The sequence below is a fragment of the Lasioglossum baleicum genome, chromosome 12 (genome assembly GCF_051020765.1).
Source record: "Lasioglossum baleicum chromosome 12, iyLasBale1, whole genome shotgun sequence".
Lineage (NCBI taxonomy): Eukaryota > Metazoa > Arthropoda > Insecta > Hymenoptera > Halictidae > Lasioglossum > Lasioglossum baleicum.
Window position 1 is genome coordinate 8,960,026 of NC_134940.1, and position 17,859 is coordinate 8,977,884.

The following is a 17,859-nucleotide window of genomic DNA, read 5'->3' on the forward strand; positions in this document are numbered from 1 at the left end:
TTCATAAAAAAGTTACTTATTCTGATTTAAAGTGTGTGTGTGAGTGCGGATTTTAGGTGTAATCAAAAAGTAGAAACAGTGTACAATGGTCAGACATAGTGGTAAATTTTGTTCTCAGTGATTTTCTTAAATCTCTAGGTGGATGAGCCCTCTGTCGCAATTGTCCATACATGTTGGTTAATTTTCTTAATTGCACTAAGCTAAAATATTCCTAATTTAACTAATTGCGAACGGTTCAGAAGCTTTGTAATTCCACGTCGAAATGAGCTCTGTTGCCCAAGCAACGATATTGCTATTCCAATTCAAAGGAGACCCAGATACAGTTGTTCAAAGGTTATGTGCATTGTCTTTATTGGTAGAAATAACGAGCAAATGTTAAACTTCAACGCATTCTGCCGGAAACTTTACATAACAAATAGAAACGAATAAACGCCGTGTTTGTGATCCGTGTTGCTGTCAGTAACAGGCAACCCTGAATACAACCGGAATTTTCGATTTCAGTCAAAATTAAAAGCGCGAGAATAGGTTTTAATACCTCGAAACCAATTTCCGTTGGAACTGCGGAAATATAAAATCTGACTTTACATAATCCTAACTGATGTGTGCAAAGGATAATTGATTTCCGGACCAAATTTTTGCATTTCGGTTTATTTTCGTTATTTGTTCACTTCTATCAAATTGGAATGAGTATTGACAAAAAAATACAAATTTCGTTCCTGTACTTGAATGTTTTCATTTTTGTTTAATATACGCATGGAACAAACCTAGATTTAAAATGTTCAGATATGAACAGGTACGATCCGAGTGAAACGAACAATATTTATTTTATAATTTCCAAAAATTGTGAAATGATTATCGGTAGATGATCAGTGATCTGTTCAAACATTCACTGACATTTATGACTCACGCGTGTCGCGACACAAACGCACACAAGCCTGTAAGTATGTAGTTCCGGTGAACCAATAGGGCTTTACGATAAACAAACTGCGAGTTCGGTAGACATCTAATGGACAAACAGGCCGGACGGTTAACCGAAATTGCGTCGGGATCGGGGCATGTTTACGAGCCAGACTGTAGTTCCGATGGTTTTGGGCTGCCGAAGATCAGCCGGACAATGGGTCCGAAAGGGACAAAGGATGATCTTGTCGACGAGGATTGAGAGGAAAGTTTCGAAGGAGGTCGACGAAAACAAAAGAACCCGACTTCCACCAGCCAATACCCGAAATTCTGTGCTTCTAAATATTGAACCTGAAACCGAGTCGTGCTTATTTTAACCCTAAGGGCACAGCGTGGGCGGAGTCTCGACGAGATAAAGAGCTTTTCACATAACCTGAACCAACATAAACTTTTCTGAACTGCAGGTTGTTACATAAAAAGTGTCTGTTCGTGATGTTCTCTGAAAAACCACATTTTCTAGGAATAATTTACGACTAGAACAATTTCATTTATGTACATGTTCGCGATCTTGAAGACGAACATAAACTTATCTCATCTGCAGTTACATAAAGTGTCTGTTCGTGATTTCTCTAAAAAATCACATTTTCTAGGAATAATTTATGACATAATTTCATTTATGTACATGTTCGCGATCTTGAAGACGAACATAAACTTATCTCATCTGCAGATACATAAAGTGTCTGTTCGTGATGTTCTCTGAAAAATTACATTTTCTAGGAATAATTTACAACCAGAATAATTTAGTTTATGTTTGATCTTAAAGTCTACAGACATGTGCTCCCAAATAAATTTCGTGATCATTCAATGGAGTTTGACACCTTGCTCGTTAACTGGTCAATAAAATAAAATGGATTTCGTTTCGTTAAACATTGAAACGGTCCCACGGTATCTCCCAGAACGAATTCGACGGTCATTTAAATTCCCTAAGCTGATCGTCGACTCCTCCCTCTAACGCGATTAGAAGTGTTTGAATGGACGAAATTCTCTCCCCTATCATCAGACGTTTCGCGATCGATGAAGGAAGTTGGAGCACGTCAGAGTTAACTGCGACGAGTATTAAATGAACAGGATCCTGATCGGAATGTTGATCCTGTCACCGATCGATGTCCCGTTTTTTCCTTGTTCTCTATACCCACCACCGAATCTCTCCGTGACTCGACTCGGAATCCGGGCACGAAAAGTTTTCGCCGGTTTGCGAGAGAGCCGACCGCGATGAAGATGGCGTGTGCAAGTTTATATGTTAATTTATGGAGAGAGCGTGGAATAGATTCGGAGACAGCCGAGAGAGTGCCGAGGACCGTTGAGTACTTAATACCGAGCCTGGATTCGTATCCAATGAAAAATTAATTTTCATTCGGGGGATCTTGAATGTTCGAGTGGCTTAGGGAAACGATGAGATTTAATTTCATATTTATGATGCCGATGGATATCGAGAATTCCATTCGACTGTGCATACTGTCGGAAATTCTACCCGTGGAAAATTCGATTATTTGACACAGCGGTATAACTTTGCGAATTTTAGTACAAGAAACTCATTCCTTTGATATGTTCTTCACTTGCCATCACTACTTATTACTAGACTCTGCGGATCTTTATGCAGAATAAAAATATTCTACTTCAACTGCGACAAACTGGAGCGAAATGGAAATTTAATTTCTTCCTGAATATATTTAATAGGTCGAAAATAATCTAATGGTATTTTTAAATTCTTCTGATTCTTATAGAGATACTTCACTTGCTATTACTATTTATTACTAGAATGCGGATCTTTATACAGAATAAAAATATTCTACTTCAATTGCGACAAACTGGAGCGAATTATTTTCTTCCTTAATATATGTAATAGGTCGAAAATAATAGAATAGTATTTTCAAATTCTTCTAATGTCTTCACTGTTTGAGATAACACCTCTTCATTTTTGTGATAAATGCATAAAATCCGCAGTTTACTTATTACTGTCGCAATTATTGACTTACTACTTCATTCAGGTCTCTTCAATCACGACTCCGGCAACTGCTCCACCATGCATACCATAGACCCTTCACATCACGGCACAACCACGCCATATATCACGCGAAGAAACCGTGGGAGCATGAAAGAAACAGTCGAGGCGTTTATTAGCCCATTAGACTGGTGGTATTCGAGCTTTCACCGGCCACTTAGAGCGATAACCAAAATTAGCCGGCACGCAGATGTGTTTACACGCGGGCACGCCGCTCTGGCAAGGAGACGGGCAACCCTAGGGAAGTGGGGGTAGGAATCACTCTCTGGCTCAGGGGCTGGGCGTAGAGACCGACGTACACTCCCAGCAAGAAAGATCGATTGACATATTTATACACTGAAGCAACAATACAATAAATTCATTTTTTGTCATGCCTAATTCACAAATCGATTAACCCATTGAACTTGGAACTGTTTTAACAATAAAACTAGACATTTTTTTCTTACCTAGAATATTTCCATTCCATATAAAAAAATTTAATCATGTAAAAAATATTTTGAGTAATGATTAGACAGCGGATCTTTATGCAAAATAACATTTTTTTACCTGAATTACAACAAACCGGAGTGACACAGAAATTTATTTTCTCAGCTAATATGTTCAATAGGTTGAAAATGATATAGAAATATTTTTATCATGTTTGAAATTACATGTACTCATTTTTGTCATAAATGCATAAAATCCGCTGTCTAGTAATGATATAGCAAATGTTAGTAGAGCCTAAGGGTTTACTACCCTTCGAGTTTTTTACATTCTTCTGCGAAAACACTTGATTGACGCTTTAATTTTAATAATATGTCCGAATATTACTCTGATTCGCTGCAGTTGATAGTCAAAGTGTCCAATTGTCAAAGAAGCAGCAACTGAATCTTGCCTAATTCGGTCCACGCGTGCCCAATCATTTTGGCAATAAGTATACAGTGCACCGAGAACCAGGAACCTGTAGAAACCGGGAGAAGAGTGGATAGGGGGTGGCGGAGTACGGTCGTGGGGAAGCGTGGAAACACAAGCGGCGCGAGAAAGAGACTGTGCCTGTCGGGGGTTGAAAGGGGTTGGTAGCGTGTGCGTGCGGTGTACAGAGGGCAGGAACACAAAGAGGGGTAGCTGAAGAGGAAGGGGCGGGAGAAGAAGGAGGAGGAGGAGGAGGCAGGGGCGAGTCATCTATTGGGGAGGGGGGTGTGCGCGAGGGTGGCTGGTTCGTTCGGCGGTGGTGAGAGAGGGTCGTAGGAGGGGTGGGAGGACTAAATGGGGACCGACGCAGTCCTGTCGGGAGCGTCACAGCGGGCGGACGCTCACCACCGACGCTTCTCTCGCTCGCCTCGCCTCGCCTCGCTCATTCTCTCTCTCCCTCCCTGCCCCCACCCCTAGCACCCCTCCTCGCTATCATAGCCAGCAGCGTATCATCTTTCTCTGTCTCACTCTCACACTCGCTCTCAATATCTCTCTCTCTCTCTCTCTCTGTCCCTCTCTCTCGTCATCATCTCCATCCAGCAACAGTCGAGTCGCGAGACGGACCATCACAGCCTCACCCTGTCGGTTGCTCGGATACTGGCCAGTCGTCTGAGCCTCCTTTTTGCGTCCTGATCCACAGAGCCTCTCTTTCAGTTCTCCCCTGTTGTGTCCCGTCTCTTTGTTTTCGTTCGGGATCATCTCGATCGCGTACGGGTCTGTCTATCTCTCTCTGTCTCTCCATCTCGCTGCCGTACATCGTCTCGGTTCTACGATTGTTTTCCATAGGGGTTCGACGCGGTGTGTCTTCTTTCTCATCGTCGTGTTCGTCGTGTTACGTCTTCACGCTCTGTGTTCTATTCCTCCCTGGTTCTCTATCACGTGTGTCGCGATCGCCGAGCGAAGATGCGCGGTCAAAGCCGCTGCCGGTGGCCCCGTGACTACCGTCGACTACCGTTGCCAGTGAACTTGTGACCGCGGACCTGTGACAAAACCCACGGATGAAGAGCTCCACCGCACACCGGAGCCCATGCTGCGATTGCTACCGGGACTCTACTGGTTTACTTGAGGTCTGAAAGGTCTACAAAGTCCTCTGACAAACTGGCAGCGAGGGAGCACCGTATCAACCACTGCCTTCGCGCGCGAGGTAGAACGATCGCGAATAGAGATCATCGGAAATTAAGATCGTCCGCCTTCGGTAAAAGTCCAATCATGCTGGTTGCCAGAGAGTGGCGGTTCGAGGGAAAGTTTGCTCCCTTCGTGTGTCCTTGTACCTTCCCATGGGGACAGTGATCGAATTACACACACATACACATGTATAGTGCTTCGGTGGTCGTGTCGCGAAGGTCTCCGATGTTGATTGATGATCAAACGGATCATCGGTTCCCAGGCGCGTGCTAATTCGACGGACAGATGCTTCTGCACGGAGTTTGCGATGTCACGCGAAATCCGGAATACTGCCGGGGATTGGTGATCTTATCTCATCTCATAGTCTCCGCGGGATCGTTCTCGTCGCCCGAGAAAAGTATCGGAGAACCACCCGGTGAATTTGAAGTGCTACGTAACGGTGATCGTTTCGTTCTGTCGGCCATCTCGACATCGTGATCGCGTCGTAGATACTGTACGAGGGAAGATTAGGGGTGCGATATGATGAGGACGGGTGAGTCAGGGTTGGATCTTGAGGGAAAGAAGCCGTGCGCCCTTCCTGGGTGTCGCACTTCTTCCAGGCGACCTCCGTAAACATCGGGTTTTTCACGTGCAACATGGGGAAACGTGCAGCATTTGCATTTTGGCATTTGGGAATTTTGCGGTGGTGGTGGAGTCGATAGAATTTTAGTTTAACTACAGCAAATGGAAACGTCGGAACATATTTTCGGTTTTTATTGAAAAGGTCAACTTCCCACTCGTCTATCCGTTTTACCATTGTTGTTGAGAGAGTAAACAAAATTTTTGAATAATTCAGTTCGTCAAAGAATTGTTGAATAGACTGGTCAGCAACTGAACACTCGGAAGTGGAAAATTGTGCAAAGGGTATTCTGAACGATTTTGTCAAATAAAATTGTTTTTTTAAAATAGAGTTAGAACATTTCAATAGAAAACGTAATTATTTCGCCAGAGCGGAACACGAACATGGGGCAGAACATGAAATTTTATTGGCCTCGGCGAGATGCAACATCCTTAAAAGTGTAATAATCACCAGATTGCAGATGCTTATGCATTTATAGGTACTGAAAATCTGTAAACGTCGATAAAGTATAAAATGCAGTATACTTTAATACTATTTTCGAATACTCTACTGGAAGGTAACAGACATTACGTTCGTGCGTTGAATTTGCCTATAAAAGTGAGAATTTTAGTAAGCATTTACCATATCATAAATCTCACAACTCTAGTTTCATTAATTTTGCACCACCTCTCAAAATTTGTACGGTATTATGCTCTTGCGAGTGTTCAGAATTAAAAAACTGTCCAGTTTAGAATTAAAAAGAATTAAAATTTTATTATATTCTCGTGAATGTGTGTAGGAATTCAAAGTTGTTAAATTTCACCATTAAATATGAAAAATGGACAAAAATGCATTTATCACCAGCTAGGTTTTCCCACGTGTTTCGAGGTGAAAAATCAGTCGCTGGGCAAATACAGAAAAATGGGAGATATTTAATTTGGACTGGCTGAAAGAGACAGGCATGATTTCCGAGGTCCTGATAGTCGCGTGGAAAAATGCGACTATAAAATTTCCCAATGACGGGAGGATTTATCAGAGATTTCGGTGGATTTCGGGGGGATAAATGGCCGGGGACTCGGTGAAACCCTGAACCGCTTATTAATTCAGGCTCGCGGTGTCCCCGCGGGCGAGTATAAACGGTCCCGCGCGACAATTAAAAGTTCAGTCGAAGAAAGTGGTGGTCAGAGCTCGATCAATTATTCGTGGGAACGAATTCGGACTGTTTCGGATCCACCGAAAGTGTCGACACACACCGCGAACTGAGCGAATGTTTAATCGTGACGCTGGCCATCGAAGCCTTGATCTTCTCTGCCCCGGGAATAATTGATAGAGGACCGTTCGAGGAAATTCGTAAATAAGTCGTCGGTTCCGTTAATTAGATTCGAATCAAGGACACGCGGTTGAATGGCGGCTCGGAGGACGTGTCGTTGAATTTTTATCCAGCCGTTCCCGGCGCTCTACCCTCCTGGGAAATTTTAATTAATGACTATGCCCGGGGACCAGACGCCGTTTATTCAATTAGTATTCGATAATTGGCGGTCGTTCTTTCTACGTTCCCGCTTAAACAGTTAGAATTGCTCCTGCGGCGAAGCCGGCAAGACGATTATCCCGGCGGCCAGGCCGTACGCGCGCGTTGATTAAATTCCTGAGGATTTCGAGTTCAGCCGTTGTTATTTCGGAAATATGATATGATTAAATTAATCACCCCGGCCCCGGAACGGCAATGGAGAAAATAATTGTTTCGCGTAATTTCTGCAGTAATTAAAATTATACACCCCGCGAGAATGTCTCATTAAAGTTATGTTTCCCGCCGAAATGAATAGCCGCCGACGCTGTAATCACTATAATCACGAGCGTCGCGCACTTGATCGCGAATCTAAAAAATTCGTTTATGTCTGAATTATCTGCGTAAAGTGGTTATTTAATAAACGCGAGTGAGCATCTGGTTATAAAGTTTATTTACAGAAGTCACAAATGATTTTTGTTGCAAGCATTTGTTTTTTAACGAATTGCTGATTCAATAGTAGAAATGCGATAGAAAATTTGGATAAATACTCACTGGATCCGATTTCTCCACTATTTCGAATTGTTGCAGGCTCTTTATTCAAATTTCCCACGCTGGTCCCTTATCTTACTGTCCCTCAATCCGTTGCCGAACGATCGTGATTATAATTATCGTCGGTTTGCTGTTTCAGCCTCGATCAAATTTCAGTTCAAATAAATACCGCTTGGGATTCGTCTCTCCATAAATTCAGCTGTTTGTCATATTTCCTGATTGTAAATAATGCTGGAAATGCTTTATTTTACGGTGAAAATGACTGTCTTATTCTTTTATATGAAAAACTTGAAATAACAATTTTCTCGTACAGTTCAGCATGCCATTTCCTGTGCAAAATGAGGTCTAGCATTGCCGGGTAATAGGATCGCACTCTTACGGTTCACTAAAGCTGCTTGCATTTTTCTAGCTCTTCACACTTCATCTCTATTTGACCACGGTATCGTCGAAAACAATGTTAAAAATCGTTATCGAAATGCAATATGAGTAAATCAATTATTGAGTGTAACCGTTTCCAAACATGTGGATCCAAGAAATCTATAAGAAAAAAATGAAGAAATTACTCATTTATAACCACGAGGTAGTTAGTGTTCCATGACGAAGAAAATCAGATTAAATTGACTGAGATGAATTTGAATATGAATGAAGACTAATTTTTTAATAAAGAAATGAGAAATGAATAGTTCTGACTTGATAATTTCAGTGCCAATTTTCGACGAAAAGTAGAACAAACTTATTAAACTCAATTTTTCGGAAAAACTACGAAATAATTCACCCCCACCTACTCGAATTTCCAAAATAAATAAAATCGCATTGATCAGAGTCGGATATATTGCAGCAGAAGCCAGATTTTCGAGGAAGAAATGACAAATGCACGATCCTGCCTCGCATGGTAGTTCTAATATTAGTTTCCAGCGAAGAGTCAGCTAAAATTTATGAAAGTCGAACGAGTTCGGACTGCAACAAAGGACAGTTTCCCGTTTCGTGTCCAGGCAAACGAATATCTAGGTCCGTCGGTCGAAAGAAAGGCGTCGGATCGTAATTCACGTGGAATTAAGACGCGTCGCGTCGTTTCGTTACGTAAACCGTGTGGCGAGCCGTGCTCTCGGCCTTCGAAGGAATTTTCGTCGTATGTTTATCCGATGATTTTAGTAAAATTCACTGTGATTGGTAACGGTGCGGGGAGGGGAGGGTAGTCGGCTCTACTTCCTCTCTCGTGCGGCCGGCCGAGATATCGATGTATCGAGGATACATTAACTTTAATGAACCACCGGCCGCAGGTAACGATTCGAGCACCCCGTGTACCTGATCGCGTGACAATTTGTTTCGCCATTTTTAAAACGACCGCGAAGATAAGGGGCACGCGCCTGTCATCCCCGTGTTGCGTCATTCGTTATTGTCCGGCTCAATTTCCGAACTTACATCAATTTATTATCCTAACTGATTTATCACTAAAACTGTTGAAGAAAGGTAGAAATTCCTAAGCGACTTCAGTCCCTTGTAACAGGTGCATGTTATTTTACATAACGATCCGCAGTGATCGCCATTGGAATTTTACTAATAAATTACGCCTGGCAACAGCTACGAAACCAGCAAATTTATTCCGCAAGTCTGCATTTCTACCGTATTACAAGAATAAGGTAGAAACTTCGTTTATCCTTGCCGTTAAAGTGCCTCGAATCGATTGAACCGTAAGTCAGAGCAGATCTCGCCACCTTGATGCAGTTAATGTTGGTAATTTAATATAAAAATAGAGTAGGAAGTGAAATAGTTCGAGTTTTCTTTAGATCGCATCAGAGGTCCAAGTTCTCTAATTAAGTGCAAGTGCACTGATGACGTCCATCGAGCGTCGATAATCGATTGTTTTAACGGATCTCCATCGATCAGCCTCCCCGATCTGATAAGTAAAAATTGTTCTCTGACGTTCGTGAGTGTTCCCTGAACTTGGAACGCCGATTAACATCGTCCACGCGAATTTAAAAGCACGTATTCTAATCGGTGACCTAGTTTTCTCAAGACAGAGCCAACATGATCTCGTTAATCCTCCATTAGTCGCAGTGTTTCTATTAGGATAGGAGGAACGGTTTTTCTTTCATTACTTAACTAGATTGCAGAGATACGGCCCTGGCTTCGGGGGTATATTAAAGGTAGACACTTCCAGCCGGCTTTGAGCCTCGTCTGTAAACCAGGAAACGTGATCGCACTCTGTATCTAGTATTTATAGGCGGAAAGTACTGGTATAATATTAAAAGCTGGATGGCGTAGTCCTGAATTCTGGGAAAATTCTATAGGTTCCGCCATTTCTCTTGTGTTGCATGATGTCTTATTTGTTATTCAGTTGCAGTACTAACGACGATATTACCTACAAATTTGTTTAGAATTATGTTACAACTTCGTTAGAATTGAATTCCGACAATAATTGAAATAAAAAAGACAAAGTTAGCAAAGTTTGTGAGAGATTGTTTAGAATTTTGTTACACAACTTTGTTGGAAGTTGTTTCTCGAGTTCCGGCAATGATTGAGATAAAGACTATGCTTATTCAATGAAAGGATTAATACTAGTACTTACTATAATAGAAAGAATATTGTTAAGAAAAATAACACAACTACTTTGTCTAGTTACTGTGAATGTGAATAATAAAAAAATGTGTGCTACTGCAAGCTAAACTATAACACAATTGGAAGACTGAACAGCATACAAATAAATTAGCGAGGAATTACCGTTGTTGTCGGAACGAGCAGGAAATTATTGATGGTTCTAGAATCAAAGTTCCACCGACAAGGAATCCCTCTAAAGGCTCGATAACAAACGGGCCTCCCCAAGCAATGATCTCAACCTGACAGAGATACTTCGATACGATTTGAGAATAATACCGGGAAAGCTAGTGGCACGACACATTGGTTCTTGAGGTTCCTCGGAAGAGTAGTTCAGCCAAGAGGGACAAGAACTTTCCTTGGAATAAAAACGAGTGGTCGTGTCTTGGGAAATACCGTCGGTATCTTCCTCCTTGGCCCATTCGGATCGTAATCCTGTGAATCGGTTCTTGACAGCATGCTGAAGACGAGATATAGCTGTTCTCCTGTATCGATACTTTCTTATTACTTCGCTGCAGAAATTAGGGCAACGTAATAGCTGGATCGAGATGTGAAAAGCACAATTTTCTTTTTACAAACGTACTCGAACCTTTAGATTCTCAATGAAAATTTTGGTAGAACTCAAAGTAACACAATTAACTTTATGTTCCGGTTCTTTAATGCTAAATCTTCTGGTAATGAGTGAAAATAGAAATTGAATCACGGGGAAACTTTCAGTTAGAAAGTTTTCTATCATAACAGCGCAAGTTCTCGTCTCTAAATACCGTCGATGAACTTGAAAAGAAAGAAACTATAATATGGTTATGTTGCCGAGAGTCTATTCAGGGTTGAAAGCTTCTTGAACGGTTCGTTCCGGGAAGGATCGATAGCGTCGTTGTTACTGTTTTCTTTCGGAGGTAACCGCGAAATCCGATGCACCGGAAGCGAAACTGTTCGAATGCATCGGGACCAAAACTCGGGCGAGTTTACGAGCGTTATCGGAAGCGAACTGATTCATCGGCTCGCAGTAAAATTTCTACGATCGGTGTAACAGTCGGGACGTCGATCTACGTTTAAGGGCTGAGTTAACGGTGTTTGCTCGCGATAGTTTCCCCTAAAACGCATTTAACGCGCGGCACACACATTTTTGAATTTGGGTTACACTCGCGCCACCGTCGTAAAGATTTCTATGTTGTCCGTCCGATCAAATCAATTTTTAAGCGCCCGACGAATCTCCATCTCCGTTGTTGCGGGAATATTCGCTCGGAAGTTACGGGAATCTTGATTCCACCGAGATTTATATCCCACGCTGGAATTGATTAATTGCCCGAACTCGCCGGAGAAATTTTCGGATTTGGGTTACTCGCAGGACGTTGTAACTTGGAGCAGTTTCCGAAGAGGGGACCTTGGAAATCTTTATGCAAACTGCTTTGAGTAAAAATGTTTAGCTTCAGCTTGTGGCGAAACTAGCAAATGACTGTCGTCGTTGAACTTCCTAATCAAAAATTCAGAAAAGACGCTTTTTTGCGGGCACGTCGGCCATCGCCAATACCAGGCGTCGTTTCGGCGACGAACGAAAAATTGATCGTCCCCTCGCCATCCATTCTTCGTCGTCGAGATTTCGTCATCACTGTGAAATATTATCCAGCAGTCGAAAGAACGAGAAACCCTCCCGACAGTCTAATTCCACCCATCATTCACTCATTAGCTTCTTTAAATATTATACATTCCCGCATCCACTGTTTTTATTGCAAATCGTCTGGTCGGAAATCCAAGGCAAAGCGATCAAATATTTTTGGGCGATCGTGTATATAAATTGAAAATTCGTTTCTTCTTTTTCCCGAAAATTAATTTCATGCCGTTCGATGAAATGCGAACAATCGAGAGCGCCAGTTGCTTTCCGGTAAATTCCGCGCGCTCGTTCGAACTCGGATTTCATTGTTATTTTCAATACTGTTTCCGAATGTTGGCGAATAGACAGGTACAAGCATCGACGCGCGGGGTCGATCGATTTTTCTCGTGTCGGCTCTTTTGATACCGGACCACGGTTAATTTTTCACGGAAATTCATTCACATTCGCTGTATTACTTATCGCCGATGAAGTCGTTTATTTATCATCGAGCGAGCGCGACGGATTGTGCGTCGACGGACGAATACGCCGTAAAACGCAGTGAAATTGCGGCCAGTTTGAGTACCGTGGCCTATTATATCCTGCTCTGGGCATAAATAACTTTGGAACGGTTCTCGGATGGTACAATCAAACTGCGATCTAAAATAAATATTTCCCAGTGTTTATTGCAATGCTCTTTTATTGCAATCAAATTAGTATAAAAATAGTATAGCACAAAAACAGAATAAAATGTAATTTCCATCATGCTATAACTTCCTGAAGATATACAAAATACTCTTGGATTTCATCTTTAACTATCCATTCATAACTTAAATTGTTACGTACATCAATTAAGTCCAGCACCGATACCAGTGTTTACAATTTCACTTTTCCAATCGCTCTATGACGTTGAATAATGTTGGCAGCGCGACGCGCATCGACGTATCACGAATAATAAAGATTCTCCAGTTTATTTTACTATGAAATATACAATGAAAATTGCGTGCGGAATATACGCAAAAACTTTAAATTCGCAAAACGTATGTCCTGAAAGTGTAGTAATATGATTGGGGTTGACTATGATAAAGATTCTCCTCTCTCGGATCCGTTCCTCGTACGATATGCGCTGCCATAAATCACACGTCTGTGTGAATCGTGGAGCGCGTTGACAATCTCGTTCAGATTTGATTGTCCCTGTCGATCTATTGATAAACTCATCGAGATCGTCTAAATTGACTGATCTAACAGTCATAGCTTGTCACAGCAATGGTTCAGAGAAAAAAATTGACAAAACAAAGAAAAGCCAATTTTCATCTTGATTCAATTTGTTTGCGGTGAAAACGTAGTGTCCCTTGATGCTATACACGCGATAAAAATATTTAGTTTCCAATCGGATTCGTAGAAAAGAATGTTTTCCTAAAAAATAGGCTGAAGATTCTTTTTTCATTTTTGATATTGCTAAAATACGTTTTTTCAATCATTCCAGGAGAAACTATTGAATGACTGACATGAAATGATTAAAACCTTAAAAAAATGTTCGAGATAAGATACAATGTACAAAAATCGTCGTGATAGAAGAATAATCATCGTAATAGAAATCATTCGCAAACTTTAAACAAACCAGATTATCTTAAAATCGAATAAAATGTTGCAGAAAGTAAAACAAACCTCGTGATCACTGTCTCCAATGAAAATCCACCCTCGCACTCCAGCCAAAAAATTCCCGATAAAAATAGGAACCTCGTTCCCCTCGAGCCGCCACTGTATCAACAACACCCCCGCTTTCAGAGGCCGGGTTGGGGCCTGGGCAAGGTTCGCAATCTCGCAAAGCCGTCGATCCGCTCGCGGATTCGCGAAGGTCGCTTCTTGTCGCGACGCGAATCGATAGAATCTTGAAACATTAACGAGCCCCGCGCGTTGTCTGGGGCGAAGGGGTCGGGTCGCAAGGGGGTGTATATAATCGCGTAATCGCACAGTGCACATCACCGAGCGGTGTTCTATCCACCGTTGGATACCTGTGCTATCCACCGGGGATCATCGAGCGGAAGTGCATCTGATCAGCAGGAATCGCGATGCAGAATCCAAAACAGCGATGAGGGTTGGTCGCGGCACGAGCCGAGATCGAATCGTGCCGTCCAGCCGGAAGTTACGCGGATCTCGTGATCGTTAACACCTGTTACAAAACACCTGTCCGGTGGATTGAAATCCACCTGTGGACCCGTCGATCCGCGCCGATGCATCGGCGTGCAATTATCAATTAGCGCGGAGAGCGAGCAACGAGAAGAAGAAATCGCAATTGCAGCTGCTTGTTGCTGCTGCTGTCTCGCGCGTTGTTCAGCAAAATCGGTGTAGTACCTTAATACAGATACCCCGCGCGTTTGTTCGAACGATGAACGGTGAGAACGCACCCTTAAACATGAGTGAATCAGTGAACCCTGAGAAACGATTACGCGCCACGATGCAGCTGACGGAACGCGGTACGTTTAGTGAAGTGCATCCCGGCGATAAACAAACAGAGTTGCGAAACAGTGCCACCGACAACCCCGGCTCGGCGGATCTGACTTGAGGAGGGAGCAGAACAGGCGTAAATGTCACTGAGAAGGTTGGTACACATGGAATCTCTGCGAATCAGCTCGTCGGGCTGACGTTCATGGGGTATTTCACTTGGGAAGGTGGGGAATTATTTCATGGGTCGATCAATCAGTTTTTGGTACACCTGAATTCTGCGAATATTTTTAGTCTAGTCGTTCACGCTATGTCATATTCCGGACTATAGAGGATTTAATATAACAGATTTTCAATAGATATCAGATTTATGACAAGAACCCTATGACGGGTTGATAAATTAATTTTCAACGATAAGGGTTGCTGGAGCTAGATAAAGCGAACGCCTTTGTTGCACAGTAATTGTTCAGGTTATTTGCCTGTCTAATACTCTGAATAACAGGATGATGAGGCGTTTTGAATACATACCAGATTTCCGATGAGTATAATTTGAAGGGTTCATCAATTAACTTTGGATGAGGAGGCACTTTGACTAGCAGGTTTCTGACGAGAACAATTGGAAGTAGTTAATGAAGTCATTTTGAGCGAGGTACTATAAATAGTTGCGTTATTACTATGTAATTTCGTTAAGTGTGCGGCTCCTGGCGTTCTAGTTACGGTAACGAATGGTAATTGCCTTATCAATAGAGAAGTTTGTTATCAATCTCCCCCTTGTAGTGACGCTTTTATTCGAAATATTATTCTAAAACGCCTTGCGAAATGATAGAGACATTTCCATCTCTAAATCTCGATTCCCTGGATGAGAATGAAAAAGAGAAAACATGCTAGAACCGTGGGCTGCAAATGGTGTGCGAAACGTGACAATGTTAAAAATCATGATAAAATCGCCGTGCCAAATCGAGGATTCGCAGGACCGTGCGTGACAAACTCGTTTCGCGAGCGGGAAGAAAAGCGTTTCCTTTGTCCGAGATATAAACCAGCCCGCTATATCGCCGGGAATGCGGGTGTGCGAAACTAACCAGGGGAAAGCTTTCTTTCTTCCGTGTCGCCCGAAATAGGAATTACTATTCCACGGCATTTTTCCGGGGGGCCGACTTTTTTCCAGTCGAGCTGCCCCGCCGCGGACGTAACACAATCGGCTAAGCCAGGTTCCGACGCGGCCATTGTGCTCCGCCATATTGCGCGGCTCTAATCTGCATACGAATGAAATCCGTTAGCCTGGAAAGCAGCGAAAAAAGGTAAATAAGAAGAAGAACCACGCGTCCTGCTGATTCTCTCTCTCTCTCTCTCTCTCTCTCTCTTTCCCGAGCTCTTCTGTCCTTCTCTTTCTCTTGCTTGCTTGCTTTCTCTCGCTGACTCTCTCTCCATTTGCCAGAGAAGTGGCTCTTGCGGTGTCCCTCGTCGAGCTGCCGCTCACTGAACGTTCTCGATTTACTGGAGAACCTTGCAGAGACTGTGGAATGACACTTTTCGGCCATCTTATGCGCGATTTTATTTTGACGTCTGAATGCCTCGGCAAATCTGGTTGAGTATTTTTGATGAGGGCTTTGATTGTGTTTTGGCTTGGCTTGTTGTGTGTGGTCAATTTTCTGGATGTATAAGAGATTTGTCAATTATGTCTTATCTTTTATAAAAATGATAAAAATTGTACGCGAACGACCAGAATATTCTGGCACAAGCAACAAGGATCCTACAGTACATTATTCTTTACGTATTAAAGTTATTACATTTCCCGCAGAAGAAACCACCGTGGATAACCAACCCTGTAAACTAGAGCAACCCGTGCCATTAAAACTTGATTTGCAGTAAATATGGCAAACTGTAATTGGCTTAAGAAATTCCGCAGAGCTTCCGAGAGTCCTCCATGCTCGCACAGTGAATAAAGTTTCACGCGGTTTTTGTTTCACCTGTAACCCGATAGAACCAGTAATCGGGCGAACTAGTTTGTATTTCGTTCATGTTTCTGCAAATTGGACCATAAAGCTCAACTCGTTGTGTTCCGAAGCCACCTTTAACATTTTCATCAAGACCTCCTGAACGTTTAATTCAACCTCACGTAAATCTTCATTCGCATTTTACCGTAGGTCGTAGACTGCAAAATTTTGTGTTTCAAAAATGTATGAAATGCACAATGTCACTAAAATACACTGTCAATCTTCAGACTACTTAAATTGTACGTGGCCATTTTGTCATAACCAGACGCGGATTTTATGCATTTATGACAAAAATGAGTACGTACAATTTAAAACAGTGGAGGTATTGAAAAGACTTGAGGCCACCAGTGCATTAGTTTCATCTTAACAACATAATTAAAAGAAAAATGAAATTTTTATTTGGCTCCTACGTCTTGCAATCAATGCAAACATTTTTTATTTTGCATGAAGATCCGCAGTCTAGTTATTAATTCGAACGATTCGCGACACTTGTCACGTCAAATACTATTTTATAATAAAGATCAAAGATCCCCTATTCAATTATCCGATTAATGGGTCGCAGTCCGTAGAAATCCGCGGCAAATCCTATTTTTCGCACCGAAAAGCTGACAGGCGACGATCAGCGGAAACCCGAGGAATTTTCCGGGGTTGAGGAAAGAGGAAAATCCCGGAATAAGTATAAGAAGGAGAAGAAGAAGAAGCGTTAACGCGGAACTTCTCTAACTATCGTCAGCGAGATGCCCCGCCGATAAGCGTAACATTGTTTCCGCGACCTCGTTCGCGACTCCTCCGTCCTCGAGCGGGTTGCCGTTGTCGCAGAGACCGAGATGATAAAACGTCCCCGGGTTGGTCTGATTCATAGACGCGCATGAAACTTTCCGTTTTCGCGACTTAGGCGCGCGGGACGTGCTCGGACTGACCGATCCTCCAGGCCCTGGCCGCAGCGACCCAGGCAAATTGCGAAAAAGCTTGGCACGAGACCCGGTTCCCTCTTTAGGCTTGAGTCGAGCGCCAATTCGTATCGCGAGACTATGGACCACGCTACACAACCGCTATGCATCCTGCTTAGGTATAGCACCGAATAATCACCGATAAAATAGCAGTACCTGAAGGACAGGTTCTTGAAGTCTTCGATTAAACGGAATTAAATTTGTTTGTTTTACTGTGAACATTTGTCCTCCAAGAAATTTGTTATGGAAAAAGTAGATCGATTAACGAAACCGACATAAAATGAAGCCAGTAGCACACCTGAGAAAAATGTCAGGACACGACCACGTCAAACAGGAAGTATGCTAATTACCACCTCCGGAAATTTGGAGAATTGACCAGAGAATTTGCAGAACAGAAACCGCCGATCTCCAATCCGTCAGTGGCATCCTCACAGCCGTGAATTCCTTTCGGAACTTGCCTAACTGGTCACGTGGAAATTGCTTCCTTCGCGGCGGTGTCCACAGCCGGACCAATGAAATTTAATTAACGTCGAAACGACACGCGTCAGCCCTCGGCGCGCTTTCAAAGGTGTTGTTGACCAAGATGGAACCTGCGAGG

The 17,859-nt window shown here is 42.7% G+C and overlaps 1 protein-coding gene across 14 annotated transcripts in view; it reads left to right on the plus strand.

Annotated features, from left to right (window-relative positions):
- Sk (small conductance calcium-activated potassium channel) overlaps nt 1-17,859 on the plus strand; it is a 268,275-nt gene that overhangs the window by 141,439 nt on the left and 108,977 nt on the right. The window contains exons 1-2 of one of the 14 annotated variants that reach the window (XM_076434706.1): nt 4,148-5,105; nt 13,661-14,474. The exons of 6 other annotated variants lie outside the window; for them this stretch is intronic. The gene's annotated coding sequence lies outside the window, so the exon portion shown is untranslated. Of the gene's footprint in view, nt 1-4,146; nt 14,475-17,859 lie in introns of those variants that run through there. 7 more of the 14 variants (XM_076434709.1, XM_076434707.1, XM_076434711.1 and 4 more) reach the window with 7 other exon arrangements.